This window comes from Podarcis gaigeae (genome assembly GCF_964106915.1).
Source record: "Podarcis gaigeae genome assembly, chromosome: 15".
Classification (NCBI taxonomy): Eukaryota; Metazoa; Chordata; class Lepidosauria; order Squamata; family Lacertidae; genus Podarcis; species Podarcis gaigeae.
Window position 1 is genome coordinate 13,989,734 of NC_139692.1, and position 17,499 is coordinate 14,007,232.

At 44.9% G+C, this 17,499-nt stretch overlaps 1 pseudogene across 1 annotated transcript; it reads right to left on the bottom strand.

Annotated features, from left to right (window-relative positions):
- Window positions 1–1,999: 1,999 nt before the first annotated feature.
- Window positions 2,000–14,497, bottom strand: LOC310832169 (carboxypeptidase inhibitor SmCI-like; annotated as a pseudogene). The gene is made up of 7 exons (XR_014568612.1): window positions 14,319–14,497; window positions 12,507–12,686; window positions 10,932–10,967; window positions 9,480–9,656; window positions 4,850–4,888; window positions 3,824–4,003; window positions 2,000–2,246 (listed from the first exon to the last, which is right to left on the bottom strand). The product of XR_014568612.1 is annotated as a carboxypeptidase inhibitor SmCI-like (transcript).
- Between the last annotated feature and the right edge of the window lie 3,002 nt (window positions 14,498–17,499).

Consider the following 17,499-nt stretch of genomic DNA (forward strand, 5'->3'; position numbering starts at 1 on the left):
AATCTGCAGGGGATGTCTGGCAGTTTACAGACTTGAAGCCTATGAGGACCAGAAGTCTTCCTTGCTGAACAGGCAAAGAAATCCTGCTTCTTGGACAAAGGTGCCAATAATCCCACGATGAGGACAAGGAGTGCCGTGCTAATGCACTGCGTGGTGGCTGCTTGATGTGAATGCTCAGTGCTAAGGAGAGCCATGTTATATAGTATTCAACAGTGATATGGAGGGAGATAGTCATTTGGACATCAAACATTTGTTAATAGGCAGGGACATACTGAAATAGCTCTGCTTAGATCAAAGCAACCTCCTGCTCGTGAACAAGGACTATTCCGAACCAGGGACATGGAGGAGTTTGCTTGCATGGCCATCACTCTGTACACCAGCAGAGGGGAACCTCCAGTTGCCGGGCCAGATTAAGCTGAACAAGGTTTCCTAATGTAAAGCCTGCAAAACTATTTCCCTCCAACCAAACGCACTTGCCCCACACCTAATGTCCCATGTGACATCGCATCAGGTGTGTGGCAGGTGAAGTCACAACTGCAAGGAAACCATTGGGAGCCTCAGTGTACATCCAGCTGGGGCATAGCTGTCAACCGTCCCTTATTTGGCGGGAAAGTCCCTTATCCCAGTGCCGTTTCCCGCTGCTGTCCCTTATTGATGATGTCCCTCCAATTTCCCGGGTTTCAAAGGAAGCAGCTCCTCTCCCTCCCTCCCTGCTGGCCAGGGAGGAGGGAGGCTCCAACTGTGTTGCTTGGCTGCGTTGCTCACCCAATAAGGAGTCTAAGAATGACTGGGGGGTGGAGCTTGCATGCCTTGTGCCGATCAAATCGGCCGCGTTGCCTGGGGACTCGCTTTTGGTCAGCGCTTCCCAGCAGAGAGGTGACGGTGGTTTTCCTTGCTGCATCCCCTTTGCCGGGTTGCTGCGCTGTGGGAACCACTGCTTGAGGCTTCATTTGGCTGCTGGCAGGGCTTTCTGCCTTTGGCTTGGAGGGGCTCAGGAGTTGAACATACCTGTGCCCGGAAAATCCCTTATTTTGGCTGCTGATCCCTTATTTTTGAGGCTGCTGGTCCCTTATTTTCAAATCTGTAAGTTGACAGCTATGAGCAGGGCCCACTGGGATTGGCTGTACGAGCAAGCTTTCAATCAGCAACTCTGTAGCTGATTTGCTCTCATGGCAAGGACCATGTGGAAATGCTTCCTTTTCCTGTGCTGTTTGAAATTCAGCCTCTCAAGGAGGAAAGAGCATTTCACCTGATGCCATGGTAATGTCAGATGATTGACAGGTGGGTCAAAGAGGCTCTTGTGGGCTTGAGGAAAGCGGAATCCTGCCCACTGGCCTGGGCCACTTCCCCACTCCTGGTGTATAGGTATATACAGCCAGAGCCAGCCCTATCATTAGGCAGAGTGAAGGGGCTGCCTGAGGCATATGTGACGTCAGGTGTGATGCAGGTAAAGATGGAATGTTTGGGAGCCTGAAAATGGCTACTACTTGTCCCTTGTCTAGTGAGGTTTACTGCCAGCGCTGGTCAGCTGATCACACCTGCCCACACCTACCTGTCAAAGTGGTCCCTGGGGATTGGGGAAACATCTGGATCTGGCCTCCTGGCTAAATCCAATCCCTGATCTCTGTTGCCTGAGATGGAACAGGCAATGGTACCTACACCAAGGTCACATTATACTCAGGTTGTAAAGTAACTTGGCCAGGCTCAGTATAATGAGGGAAAGTCATAGCCTAGAAGGTGAACGAAAGCATGTTTGGAGCCCCACACATGGTGTTCCATCAACACATGGTTTCCATAGATCCCCTCATAGCAGCTCTTCCCACTGAACTAATCTGGACTCACCTCTCTCTTTGGAGGCAGACAGATAATCTATGAATTGGAACACTCCATATTAGAGTAAAACCTCTTTATGATTGGGAGTTGCTACCCTTCTTCAAATAACCATCACTTCTTATTCTCCCCACATTCACAAAAGGGATATGTGGACCTGAAGACAACAACAACAGCACTCAAGAAACACAGCCCACAGGGTGCAGAAGAACCTGTGAGTTTATTGGCAAGAGCGTGAGAATTTTTGGCAAAGACTGGTACAGCAGGATGAGCCATCTGCCTATACATAAAGGCATAGCTGAAAAAAAGAATGCCTCCTGGTTTCCTCTGCTGCCTTTGTTCCACTGGATTCAATGAGATGTTAGCAGGTGTGAAAATAGAACAGGCTGAGCTCTGCACAAAGACTCAAGGTCAACCTGAAGAAAGAAGTGAGAGGTACGAACAATTAAATGTGAAGGTGCAGCCGAGACCCGCTTCCACCACAAGGAATGTTTTGGGGGTATTTTTAGTTTGTGGAGACATTGAGTTACAGGAAGCATGAGACAAGTTTATAACATCATGCATGGCAGAATCGGTTGACTGGTGCAGGTAGCAGATTGACCAGAGAACAGGAGATTGACAGAAATCCCCCACTACCACCTCTATATGCTCTAAAAAGTATAAAATGCATTGGTGGAGTAAAGAAAGAGCGTGTGGTTTGAGATTTGGGGTTATATGACTTCCAATCCATTGAATGTTCTCCCACAGTTTTACTGTATCTTCCCTACTTCAAAAGCTATGGTGTTGTTGTTTTTTAAAGTTGGGGGAGATTTGTCAATTCTGCAAAACAATGACAGTCTAAAGTTGGCCCATGGTGTCCCCTCATGGATAACCTTGAGGGCATTTTTGGAAGGGATGCAACAGGGATGGTTCAGAGGTTCAGCCCCAAAAATGTAGAGGGCTGGTATGGCAACTGAACCACCAAATTGCCTTTGTATTAGTTAAAGCTGCATAAACACCATATATTTAAAGCACCTGGCCATCCCCAAACGAATCCTGGGAACTGTAATTTATTAAGCGCCCTTGTAATCAGAGCTCAGTGCAGGTTCAACTTCAGAACTCAGGATAATTGTGGGAGAAGTCATGAGCTTTAAATGTGCAGCCTAAATCAAAAAAGAAAAATTGCCACCCACTGGTCACCTCATTTCATAGTAAAAAACAAAAACAAACAAACCCATCTGAATGTTCAGAAACCCTGTGGTAGCCCATGTCTGCTCTTGATTCACTGATTAAGGGAGCAGGTGGGACTAATAATAATAATAATAATAATTTATTATTTATACCCCACCCATCTGACTGGGTTTCCCCAGCCACTCTGGGTGGCTTCCAACAGAACACTAAAATCCAATAACCTATTAAACATAATAGGTTCAGATGTCTTCTAAAAGTTTGGTAGTTGTTTTTCTCTTTGACATCTGGTGGGAGGGAGTTCCACAGGGCAGGTGCCACTACTGAGAAGGCCCTCTGCCTGGTTCCCTGTAACTTGGCTTCTTGCAGTGAGGGAACCGCCAGAAGGCCCTTGGCGCTGGACCTCAGTGTCCGGGCAGAACAATGGAGGTGGAGATGCTTCTTCAGGTACACTGGACCGAGGCCGTTTGGGGCTTTAAAGGTCAGCACCAACACTTTGAATTGTGCTCGGAAATGTACTGGGAGCCAGTGTAGGTCTTTCAAGACCGATGTTATATGGTCCAATAACCCAGGCAGCAAGCTCAGCCCAGAGGCTTCCTTTGCTGTCAGAGAACTAGTCCCTGGGTATTCCCACGCTGAATTCCCATGCGTGGAGGAATAGCAGCCCACAGTGGTGCCCACCAGAGAGGGCGAGGGGACTTCTCCCTCTCCTATGAAATGAGGATATTGAATTAATGCAGTTGGAACGCAATCATTGCATAATAACATTCAGAGAATAATGGAAGTTCCTCTCTGGGAAAGTTCTAAACATTTTCTGTGTCCTTACCATTGCCTGCACATGCCCAAAAGCATTCATATTCCTCATTGAAGTTATTTCTGTTCCCTGCACAGCCAGTGTAGTTGAACGGCTTGCAGGTTCTGCTCCTGTCATCGTAGTAAAAGCGAGGAAAGGTACTATGGCAGTGTCCCATGTCTAGGGGTTGTTCACAGTAATCAAGCAGAAACTCTGATATTGCAGGGGCAGAGAAGGACAGAAACAAGGTTCATATTTATTATTTGGTTCTTTGAAGGAAATAGAATTTTAAGGTGTCATACTTGTGGTCTCAACCAAAGGCACCAACTTGCCCCCATGTCGCGGGGCACACGCCACGATGCCAGCTATTTCACGCTGGGTGTTGGGGAGTGTTGAGTTGGGCCACCTCCTCCCTACGTGACATTGATGGGGAGGCGGAGGCGGAGCGGAGCCACAGAATTTTAAGGGAGTTCAGCCCCCTCCTTGAAAAAAATGGCGGGGGGCTGAAGACCCCTCAGCCCCCACCACTTGGAACGCCTGGTTGTAACACCTGAGATTATCTCAGTGACAATTATGGAATCTCTGCCCTGGGATTCAATAGTCACATTGACAAGAGTGGAAATGTGGGCAACAGATGGAAGAGACCAGTTGGGACTCGTTACATTTACTTTCGTTAAAAGAAGAAGTTACAAATGCATTATAGCACTGTGGAAAATTATTGAAATTGGAACTCTATGAAATTTTCCATTGTGAGCTTTAAAACAGTTTTTTTTCATAGCATTTTCAGAGTGATTTTTTATAGCTGTGTAGATGCAAGCCAATGACTTAGATAGGATGAGATTATGGTTTCTGAGATTCCTTAAGGCATATTTAGCATACTATCACAGAAAATTTGGTGCAGCCTTTCATAGAAAGTAACAGCTTCGTAGTATAGATACGGCAAAGGAGACCTGAAAAAACAGACTGCAGAACTGAAGAAATGCAGTAGGAGTGGAAGGCAGAATTCATACAAAGGTCAGAAGGAGAATGCCATGGAGCCCTTCTTTACTCAGTCCTTACCTTTAAGTATGACAGGATTTATCAGGTATTCAGGTATTTCTGTTATAAGGAGAAGGAGAACCATGTTAACCAAATGGCAGAGACTGGAGACCATTTTTATGCTGAAAGTTACAATCGCTACAGAGCAATCTAGAGCAACTCTAGTTAGGGTTCTGTTCTTGAAAAAGCACTATGCTAAGGACTTGCTGCAGCTCAGTTAGGATCCATTAATGATTGGTAGGCTGTATTGTCCTTTCCCATGAATATGCTCATAAATTAACATCCTCCCTTATCCATGTGCCAGTGGAGCTTAGGTGAAACGGAATCAGATTAGATACAGTAATTAGATACACCGGTGTGGCAGGAGAGGATGGCAAGTGTGGTGGGGAAATTCAAGGACAATAAAAGATACTTGTTTATAATTACTGCATTTCCCCATGTATATTTCCCCCCAATTTTTTTAAGGTTAAAATTGGGGGTCGTCTTATACACGGAATGTTGCAATTATTTATTTCTTAATTTTGGGCTCAAAAAACAGGGGGCGTCTTATACATTGAAAAATAAGGTACCGTATTTTTCGCTCTATAACATGCACCTGACCATAACACGCACGCAGTTTTTAGAGGAGGAAAACAAGAAAAAAAATATTCTAAACGAAACAGTGGATGTATGATTTTTGTGGTTCACGCTGTGGCCACAGACATGCGATCTGACGGTGAGTTTGGGGTTGTTGTTGTTGTTGTTTAGTCGTTCAGTCGTGTCCGACTCTTCGTGACCCCATGGTAGCCCAATGCAAAAATCCTGAGGATCCATGTGGATCCATGCTTTGTAACCATGTTTTAAGTGGGGAGGGAAGGAAAAACACTCAAGGGACAAGGAGCACACGTGGGGGGTGTGGAGAAGGATGCTGTTAATAATGCAGGAGAGGCTCCTCTCCGGCTTTGCTCCTTTAGAACAAGCAGGCTCTGCTTCTCTCCCTCCTCCCCGGCAAGAAAACCACGATAGTAACCACTCTGAGACAAATCAAGAAAAATTGCGACCAACACTCTCCCCCAACAAGTGCAGTGAGGTCAAAACACACACACAGAGAGAGAGAACTGGCCCTAAAGTTGCAGGGCGCTGGGAGAGCGCAGGGGCACAGGGAGAGTGAATGGAAGCAAGAGAAGGAGAAGGAGCCCTCACACACACACAGACACACAGTGTCAATCCTAAAGTCGCAGGGGCACGCAGGGGCGCTGGGAGAGTGAACGGGAAGCAAGAGAAGGAGAACGATGCCTCACACACACAGAGACACACAGTGTCAATCCTAAAGTCGCAGGGGCGCGCAGGGGCGCTGGGAGAGTGAACGGGAAGCAAGAGAAGGAGAACGATGCCTCACACACACACAGACACACAGTGTCAATCCTAAAGTCGCAGGGGCGCGCAGGGGCGCTGGGAGAGTGAACGGGAAGCAAGAGAAGGAGAATGATGCCTCACACACACACAGACACACAGTGTCAATCCTAAAGTCGCAGGGGCGCGCAGAGGCGCTGGGAGAGTGAACGGGAAGCAAGAGAAGGAGAACGATGCCTCACACACACACAGACACACAGAGTGTCAATCCTAAAGTCGCAGGGGCTCAGGGAGAGTGAAGGGGAAGCAGGAGGAGGAGAACGATAGCTCAAGCACACACACACACACACACACAGCCCCTACAGTGGCTAATCCAAAATCGGACAGCAAAAAACTGCAGGCAGGGACAGAGAACACGGGGTTGTTTTAAAGCAGCCAACTCCCGCTCTGCTTCTCTCCCTCCTCCCCGGCTCCGCTAGCTGACAGGAGCCGCTTACACCCGCTTTGCTGTTTCAAAGCGAGCCACGGACTGCTCACGACTGCAGCAAATTCCCCCGCCATCTGTAGGCATTCGCTCCATAACACGCACAGACATTTTCCCTTACTTTCTAGGAGAAAAAAACTGTGTGTTATGGAGCGAAATTTACGGTATGTGTGGGAAATGAATCATGTTATTATATAGTGTATTGTTTTATATTTTCTGAATGTCCCATGATCATATTGTAAAGTAGGCGTGTTCAACTTCCAGTTTGGCTTGCCGTGGTGGAGGCTGGTTATTACTGAGCCGTTTCGCACGGAATATTTTGAGGATGAGATGGGAGTAATCATCCTCCCACCCCACCCCCCAGGGCCGGGGAGGGCAGCTTCACCCGCAGATTCCTGTAGGAAGGAGGGGGCTGGGGGCGCTGGGTGGAAAACACTGTGTGTCTCTTTGGCAACTCTCCAAAGTCACCACCATGAGTGAATGAACACCTGTTTTTTAAGATGATAATTTGGACTTAATTAACGGGCATGCTCTGAGTGAGGGGATATAAACTAATCTGCAAACTGATTCAGCCACTGAGGAGCTAAAGGATTTGAATGGAAGAGGGATTATCTTTATTATGGAACTGGTATGTTAGAACGGAAGGGGGGTGAGCCTCCATTATTTCTTTTTGATATACTTTCTATTTGCTATCTTATTTGGCAAATCTCCCTAGAAGGACTGAGTACCGATGGATTACGTATGCAAGCAGGACTGTACTCTAATATTGATATAATTTTGATCTAATTATTAACTGTGGAAAAGATTTATGAGTTTGAAATTAACTTTGATGAATTGTTGAGAAAGGAAGGTGGGAATTGAGACTTCTAGCCAAAGACGGGCTTATTTGTTCTGGAATGAGATGAAACGAAGAGGTTTGGACATATGCCTGGTACAACTGGCAGAAAGCCAGATTTCCTCCATTTTGGGACGTGTCGTAGTGGATAGTTACAGGCATGAAGAAGCAAAAGTGAAAGACATGGATGAAAATAAACACCCACACAGAAACATTGTTTTGATTTAACTCGCTTGCTAGACAAACTCAGAGGCTGTTGAAAATGAACGAAGGATTAACATCGGATTGATTTATGGGAACCATCTGGACTAATTAAGAAAGCAGCGCAAATGTGAGATGATTGCTATCCTCTGACCTCAGAGCATGGGAGGTCAACCAAAGATTTATGATTTGGCATAATATTTGGACTGTTTGGTTATTTTATAATTTGGAATGTTTTTAATGTGGCTTTTATTGGATTGTTAAATTGGAAAATTTAATACATATTATTATTTAAAAATGTAAAGTAGGTGCATTCTATGTTATAAATAAAGCACTGCCAGGAGTTGTTTTGTTTTCCAGTGTATTTCTTATCAATAACAATTTTTGGTATGGTGCAAGCAAACCTTTATTTTGAAAGTGTGGCGCAGAAAAAAAAGTTTGAGAACCACTGTCCCAAAAGATACTCTCCCTAAGGCTGCATCTACACATTTATAAAAATGCTGGGGGGAGGGGGAGTTTCAAAGCTCACAATGGGAAATATCATCGAGTTCAGATTTCCGCTCTACAGCGACATCTGGTGTCACAGTGTTTTAATGCAATCATAATGTGGTTGGTTTTTTTTACTAATGTAGCTGAGTCCCTGGTCCAGGGGTCTGCAAACTTTAAGACAAAAAGAGCCACTTGGACCCGTTTCCGAAGGAAAAGAAACTGGGAGCCGCAAAACTCGTCATTATAAAAATAACTTTTTTGTCACTTTTTTATTATTTCTTTGTTTGACCCCTCAGAATTACTCCTCCTCATAGAAATAAACGTTAAATGAACAAGTTACCTTTTTGTGTGTGTGTGTGTGTTCTTCACTCCCCTTCAAAACAGTGACCAGCGTACATGCCCCCTTTCAATGCAGTGACCAGCGTAGATGCCCCTTACAATGTAGCGGGTGGGAAGGTGACATCGGGACGGTGCGTGACTAACGCACGCACGGCCCCCATGCGACGTCACAGCCAGTACAGCGCCCGCCACAGTGGGGAGTGTCAGGGCGCACAATGCGCCTCCTCCCCTCGCTAGTATCCGCCCCGGAGCCGCGGCAAAGGTGTAAAAGAGCCACATGCGGCTCCGGAGCTGCGGGTTGCAGACCCCTGCCCTAGTCTGATATGTTTCAGATTGCCAGCACAGTGGAACCTCGGTTCCCCAATGCCTCCACTGTTGTACGTTTTGGCTCATGAATACCGAAAACCTGGAAGTGAATGCTTCTGTTTTCATACATTTTTCAGAACCTGAACGTGTGACGTGGCTTCCACTGAGTGCAAGAAACTGTTGCAACCAATGGGAAGCTGCACCTCAGTTTCCGAATGTTTCGGAAGCCAAACAGGCTTCCGGAACAGATTACATTCGAGAACCGAGCTGCCACTGTACAGAGCCCCTTGTTCAGCCATGCATTCAGGTGACTTTCGTCACTGTTCTCAAATGATAACATTAATAAAACAAAATTCTGCACCCTTTCCCTTTTTTTCCTTAGTGCTATACAAGATTTTCTTTCACTTTGAAGCCTGCACACTTTCCCTGCTCTAGCACAAAGCTTTCGCACTCTAGCGTCAAATGTTGCATTTCTTCTGACTTTTTTTCAAATCAGCAATGCTTACCCCATTAGTACCAAAGCTACTCCACTCCCCCCCATGTTTATAGGGCAATATGCTGCTGTAGCGGAGCTGCAATGCCACTAGAGCATGCATAAAGTTAAGCAAAAAGTGCAAGTTCTTCGGGTTGACTGGGAAAAAAGACAGAAAGTGGCTCATTCTTACCATACTTTTCACACTCCTCGTAGCATTCCCTGAAAGAATGGAAATTGTTCTTGTTGCTTCCACATCCACTAAATATGAACATGAAACATCTCTTCAACTTGGCATTGTAATAATAGCGTAGCATACTAGATTGGCAATTTCCGAATGTAAATGGCCGCTTGCATTTTAGAGGTAGCTCTGGAGGAGGAGGAAATGGGGATGTGGAAAGCTCACACATACATAGTAGATGTAAACCCTATTTCAAAGTCCTGCAGTTCAAACTGCTGAGATTATCTGTTCCAAGTGGGCAATGACAGGAACCCTGGAGTGGCATGCAGGAATGTCAGGTGTTGAAAAAGACCCCACCCATTTCCCAGCCCCTTCGACCCCAAGATTCTGTATCGGGGTGCCAACTTGAATAAAACATTGGGGGAAGCCAAGGTACGTCCTGCCCCCTACTGGATTCCTACCAATCCAAATGGAAAGCTACACTGCATAAAAAGCTAAGAGGCTTGGGGTTTTCCCCACATGCCCTCATAGCTGTAGGTTATGAGAAAGCTAGAGCAACAATCCCCCAACGAATTTGGGATGTGGAACTGCAATGCCGCGTGAGCGAGATGAATAAACACCCGACAATAAAAGATAATGGGAGAGGATTTACCCCAGCAAATTATTTGTCAAAATTACAAATATCCAAATAAAGACGGTCATTTACCCTCACTAGATTCAACGTGCTGCCATCTGCCTTATTGCAGGGCAGATTCGAGGGTAAACCATATGTGAAATAAGTCTGCCCCTGCGGCTTGATAGAGGTAGAAACTGTTTCTCATGTCTTGTTACGCTGCCGTTTCTACGGGGATATACACTCGGTATTTATCACTCCTGTTATACAAAAATCTCCAAATGGGTCCGAACTTCAATGTCTAAAACACCTGGTAGAGGACAAGGATCTAGAGATCACGCTAAGGGTGGTCAAATTCTGTGCAACTGCCATAATACTTAGGGAACAAGCTGTACTACCAAAATGATCAAGGTTTTAAATGACAATTTTAGGTTATATTTTAGTGATCAAGATTTAATATATATTTTTAACTGCCGCTATATCTGAATTGCCTCTGTTATACCCAAATGCAATTCAATGTATTCCTGTTGTGTTTTATGATTTTCCTGATATTGTAAGTGAGCTGGAACTGGTCTGTGACCGTAATAATAAAGTCCTGCCCCACATAATCAAAAGACTTGGCACACAGAGACCATTTGAATGGAAATGCCCATCAGTTTTGGGGGGCCTGGATCTCATGGTTTGCATATCCTATGTTCCTTCTGCTCCCAAGTCCCACAAAGTGGCAGGCTGAGGCAGTCCCTTCTCATCATCTTGCTGCTTATGTCCTGTCTCTTTTGACTCTCATATTTAGAGGCATCTCCCCCACTCCATTTCTGAATCGCGCTGCAGGCAGCCATAGGAACTCTTACCTTGTTTCCACCCAATTAGCCTGTGTACTTGAAGTGCTGTGAAAGGGACAAGGAGAACAATCTTACTGTACAGCAGATTTGAAGTGAGTGTGAAACAGCTTAGATACAGAGTTTTACGGGGAAATGAAAAACAGACCATTGGACAGCTGATACAATTAGCTAGAGATTAATTCAGGAACTGCTCTTTCCCATGCGGTTCATAATTAAACATTGTACTATCTCAGGCATAGGCAAACACGGCCCTCCAGATATTTTGGCACTACAACTCCCATCATCCCTAGCTAACAGGACCAGTGGTCAGGGATGATGAGAGTTGTAGTCCCAAAACATCTGGACGGCCGAGTTTGCCTATGGCTGTACTATCTCCATTAAACATTACAGTGGAACCTCGGGTTACAGACGCTTCAGGTTACAGACTCCGCTAACCCAGAAATAGTACCTCGAGTTAAGAACTTTGCTTCTGGGTGAAAACAGAAATCACACAGCGGCGGTGCAGCGGCAGTGGGAGGCCCCATTAGCTAAAGTGGTGCTTCAGGTTAAGAACAGTTTCAGGTTAAGAACGGAGCTCCGGAACAAATTAAGTTCTTAACCAGAGGTACCACTGTACACACTTTCCATCACCTTCCCAAAGCTGGGCAAGCACTAGGTAGGCTTTGGGAAGGGTCTGGGAGGACTCTAGGACCCTGTCAGACACAGCCCTCATGCCTCCTTCAGAAAGCAAGTTAGGCTTTGGGAAGGAGGTGGGTGGGTGGCCTCTCAGCTCAGTTCACCCTGTGCTGGAAAACGGGTCACAATGCCCTAAAAACACTTCTAATTGTTTTATTTATTTAGAGATTACTGTAAGAACTAAGGGCACGTTCCATATTAACATCCTCCCTTATTACAGGGTTAACACCTCCCTAGGCAGCTTACAAGGGCCGTGGGTGGTGCTGTGGGTTAAACCACAGAGCCTAGGACTTGCTGATCATAAGGTCGGCGGTTCGAATCCCTGCGACGGGGTGAACTCCCGTTGCTCGGTCCCAGCTCCTGCCAACCTAGCAGTTCGAAAGCACGTCAAAGTGCAAGTATATAAATAGGTACCGCTCCAGTGGGAAGGTAAACGGCGTTTCCATGTGCTGCTCTGGTTCACTAGAAGCAGCTCAGTCATGCTGGCCACATGACCTGGAAAAACTGTGTGCGGACAAACGCCAGCTGCCTCGGCCAGTAAAGTGAGATGAGCGCTGCGACCCCAGAGTCGGTCACGACTGGACCTAATGGTCAGGGGTCCCTTTACCTTTACCTTAGGCAGCTTACAAGAATTTTGGGGTCCCCTCTGAAGTTGAATTTATATGCCATGGGAGTCTGTAGGGGAAGGGTGTGGAAAGATGGAGTCACCATATGTTGCTGGAAACAACTCCTATTAACATCTTTTTTTAAAAAAAAAGTGATGCAGCAGAACATCTCCAGCAGCAGAGAATCAATTCAGTACAACACTCCCTAGAAACACAAGGGCAACTTTTAAAAAGATTTTCACTTCAAACATTTGGTTGTTTTTAAGGTTTAGGGGAAAGGAGGGGGTATTAAAATTGTCCTTACCAGACGGGTGACACTCAAAAACACATTGGTATAAATCTAGGAAGTTGTTTCCATTGCCTCCGCAACCACTGTAAATGAATTCCCTGCACATTTTGCTCTTAACATCGTAGTAAAACTGTGTAAGAAACCTCTTGCATTTTCCATAATCCGGAGTGAGTGTGCATTTTTTAGGTATAGTTCCTGGAGGAAGGATGGGAAGAGGAACAGCCACAGGTACCATATATGTTATCTCATCTTTTGAAGCACAGAAGATAATACCATTTGAAGACATTTGTTAACCCTACATCTGATATCTTCTCTACCAAGTAGCCAAAGATGGAGCCTACACATTGGGACCCAAGAGGTATACACATTAAAGAGCCCAATCTGGAGTCCAGTTGTAGAGTTCAGTGGTGGTTTTCCCCCATAGCCTTTAAGAAGACTGCAGCACTTAAGAATAATCAATTCAGAGAATGTCTGTGGGGTCACACTGACAACGAAGCTGTTGCACACACACACACACACACACACCGGCACTAAAGGCAGCAGATTCCCACATGGAATGTACTAGTTGCTGTCGAATGCAGTGCATCCATAATTCTCAACTCAAATGTAGAATCAGCTGTGACTTTGAGCAAAGTTTGCTATTGTAATCCAAACTGAGATCATGAAATAATTTATATTTCCTACCCCATGGGATGCTAGCCCAAGGGCTTTTTAGCCATATTGATTTCATTTTCTTTTAGTGTTAAGAATGTCTCTCCAAAAGCCAAAGAAGGTGAGGCTTTCGAACTGGAGCTGGAATTTTTTCCTAGAAAGGGCACTATCAGCTCATGTGATGTTGCCTGTGTAGACACTATCTGTGTAATGCAAATTGTGTTCTTCAAAGAATCCTGGGAACAGTAGTTTGTTCTGGGTGCTGTGAATTGTAGCTCTGTGGGCACTGTAGGCCTTGGGGTGGGAGGGATCCATGTGCCTTAAGTGTATGGTGTAGAGGCAGCCATTGTTTCCAAGGGGGAGGGGAAATATGGGTTCTCCAATGTCATTATTTTTGTATAGCATTGTTTCCTGAGACGTTTCTGGATTTGTTCAACAGGAACTGCGCTTCCTTATCTCTGGGAGATGTTGCTTTTACCTATAAGAAGTTACAGACTATAAAGAAGGAAAAGATTTAAAATCCCAGTGAACACTTCCTATTGCTGTAGATTTATGTGTCAAGAGACTTCCAAACTTGAATTTTAAAAACTGGATTTGTAACAAAGAAGGGTATGCCTCCCATTATCACTAGTTACAGGGCAGACTCAAACTATTATACCACTTTAAACATTCATGGCTTCCCCAAATTACATTGAGAACTGTAGTTTATTAGGGATGATGAGACATGTTAGGAGACCCCAAGCCCCATCCCACAGCAACAATTCCCAAATTTGCCCGGGAAGAAGCCTTGGCTCTTAAACCACTTTGTACATTGAGGAGAAGAGGGTCTCCTAACAATTCTCAGCCCGTTGACCAAGTTACATTTCCCAGGGATCTTTCGTAGTTTAAAGGGGAATAATACTGCTTTAGAGGTAGAGCACAGATGGGACCCTATGTATTCATCAGGGTGAAAGTGTAGAGGCAAGGATACAGGCAGGCTGAACAAAAGGTGAAAAAGCAGAACATTTCTCTGAGTCTCCCAGAGTCAATGGTGACTTACACATGCCAGAGAACTGTCGCCATGATGACGCCCAATGCCCAACCTGCCCAATCCCGTCCAATCTGCAGGGGATTCCTAACTTGCTGAGAGGCCTGGCATATTGCACACTTGATGCATAGAAGGGCCAGAAGGCTTACCTGCTGAACGGAAAAAACCCTGCACCTTAGAACAAGGTGCCAATATCCCCATGATAATGACCAGGAGTGTAGTGCTATTGCACTGCATGTTGATGTGAATATTCAGTGCTGAGAGGAACCTCCTTAATATAGTATTCAATAGTGATGTGGAGGGAGATAACCACCTGGACATTGAACATAATTTTTAATAGGTAGGGACACTCTGAGGCACCTGTGCTCAGATCAAGGTAAACTCCTGCTTGCAAATGAGGACTGCTCTGAACTAGAGACATAGAGGAACTATCTATCAGGTCAATCAGCATAAACTTGGCATTGCCAGAAAGAGTTCTGTTTCCATTAGATGGTGATACAAACCCACTCTGCTGCCTCCTCCTTCTCTAGGCACCTGTACTTCCTGGCACCTGATGACAAACAACAAGGGATTGTTGGGGGCAGGTAAAGTCATGCCTTCCGACATTGTTGGGTAGAATTCCTAAGGTGTTTTGGGTGCAGGCACTCTTTTGTCACCTTGCCCTGCAATGCTTCACGTGGATGCCCTGTGCGCTGGGCATGCGTGCCTGGTTGAATGCAGAAACAGTGGGGTTTTGTGTACTTGCCTCATTCATAGTCCACGTCATTAGTGGCAAGGATGAGGCCTGATATTTTGCCCTAGAGCAGGAAGGGAGATGATACCTCCCTGAATTACTGCTTGGACTAATTTGATCTGCTTGATTGGTTCAGTTATTTGATTATGCAGATCCCATGAGTTCTTATTGCTATATTTAAACAAATACAACCTTTTCCCATTACAAGGTGTGCTTTGAGTTTGCTTTGAGGGTGTGATGCAAATGATGTATTGGCATTTCAATGTGCAGAGAGGACAGATTAACTGCTTGTGTGATCTGCTTCTTCTTCAGGGAGTGAAACCCAGTTGAGATGATGGTCCTATTGTAAAATTAATGAATGTTAGAATGACGTTGGTTTAGAAAATATGTGGTTTCCAGCTGTAATGGATAAGTAAAAATGAAAAGAGAGACTAAAAATTAAATGAAAAATAAGGGAAAGGATTTGCTGAATTAATAAATTAGAAATTGGAATACAGAAAGGGGAGGTATGAGGAAGTCGGGGAAGTAAGTTATAAGAAAATAAGGGACTGAAATTATACTTGTTTTTATTTTTGTTTGTCTGTTTGTATTATTGTATTGTTTAGTTTTGTTTTTATAAAATGTTTGAAACTTTAATAAAAATCTTTTTAAAAAAAGAGAGAGATGATGGTCCTGGGACCTTTGTCAAGGGGCAATGCTGAAGTCCCCTTCTTTACCTGAGTCTTTCCTTAGGCAGACTAAGGCCTTATCCACACTTCTTCTTTCCCAGCTGCTTTCCTCCGGGGGAAACCTCTCTTTAGCACTCAATAGGAGCAAACAGCGGGTGGTGCTGTGGGTTAAACCACATAGCCTAGGACTTGCTGATCAGAAGGTCAGTAGTTCGAATCCCTGCGACGGGGTGAGCTCCCGTTGCTCGGTCCCAGCTCCTGCCAACCTAGCAGTTCGAAAGCACGTCAAAGTGCAAGTAAATAAATAGGTACCGCTGTGTTGGGGAGGTAAACGGTGTTTCCGTGCGCTGCTCTGGTTTGACAGAAGCGGCTTAGTCATGCTGGCCACATGACCCGGAAGCTGTACGCCGGCTCCCTCGGCCAATAAAGCGAGATGAGTGCCGCAACCCCAGAGTCGTCCATGCATGGACCTACTGGTCAGGGGTCCCTTTACCTTTACCTAGGAGCAAACAGCAATTTGGGGTTTCTCCAGATTGACTTTTGCTCCAATTTAGCACTAAAGAGAGGGTTTTCTCAGGGATAGGAGCAGAGCAAAGGGAAAACTACTCAGACCCACTCTTTCTAGGCACAAGAGAAGCAGAAGTGTGGATGAGCCTTTAACACTAATATATATGGAAACGGTTCTCAGTTTTACTACAACAAAGTGATTTCTCTTGCCCTGAGAATATTTCTTGGCAAATCTGACTTATGGTGGAGAAATATTGGAACTAGCTAAGTCAATGGTAAACTATTCAAAACAAAATTCTCAAAATACTACTTGGTTTATCCACCTCTGCTCTGGAGCTTTCTCTGTGAAAACCTGCTCTTTAAAGCTCAGCCAGAGCAAATGTCAATCCATGGAAAGCCCAAATTAATGTTTGCTCCAATGGAGCACTAAAGAACAGGTTTTCAGGGGGAAAGCTCAAAGCAATTTACACACACACACACACACACACACACACACACACACAAAACTCTGCTTAGGTATAGAGCTTTTAAACACTGACCTGTGCCTGGAATGAGCAAGGCAAAAGTTAAGTGTGGATGAGCCCTGGGACTATGCCAGTACAGTTTTATAATTTTATGGCTTTGCTAATGTACTATTTTGAACTTCTTAATATGGAGAATTTTTGAATTCTTGGGGAAGGTTTTATGGAGCAGCTACAATCATATAGGGAGACTGCTTGGTTAGCAAATTGTTAGTTTTTGATATAATTCCCCAGGTTCTTACAAAGTGGACCCTAGATCAGATTCAAAAATATATAAGGAATTAGCTGGGAGATTTCTATCCCCAACAAAGCCCACACGTGCTGTGCTATCAACTCATAGTTTCCATCAATCCCCTCCTAGCAGCTCTTTCCATTTAACTAATCTGGACTCACCTCTCTCATTGGAGGCAGATAGATGGTGTATTCCTCTGAACTCCATATTAAGGTAAAACCTCTTTTTGATTGGGAGTTGCTACCCTGCTTCAAATAATCTTGCCCTGGTTTAAAAGTTCGTCACTTCTTATTCTCCCCACATTCACGTTAAGGATGTGTGGATTTTAAAACATTTGGGATAATAATAATAATAATAATAATAATAATAATAATAATAATACTCAAGAAACAGAGCCTGCAGGATGAAGAAGACGAACAGGTGAGTTTATTGGCAAGCATGCAAGAATGAAGCCTTTAGATGAAGGCATAGTTTTTTGGGGATGCGCATCCTGGCTTCCTCTGGTGCCGTTGTTCCAATCAGATGGTAATGAATCTGAAAATAGAAGAGGCCAAGCCCTGCACAAAGACTCAATGTGAACTTGAAGAAAGAAGAGGTAAAGGTAAAGGGACCCCTGACCATTAGGTCCAGTCGTGGCTGACTCTGGGGTTGCGGCACTCATCTCGCTTT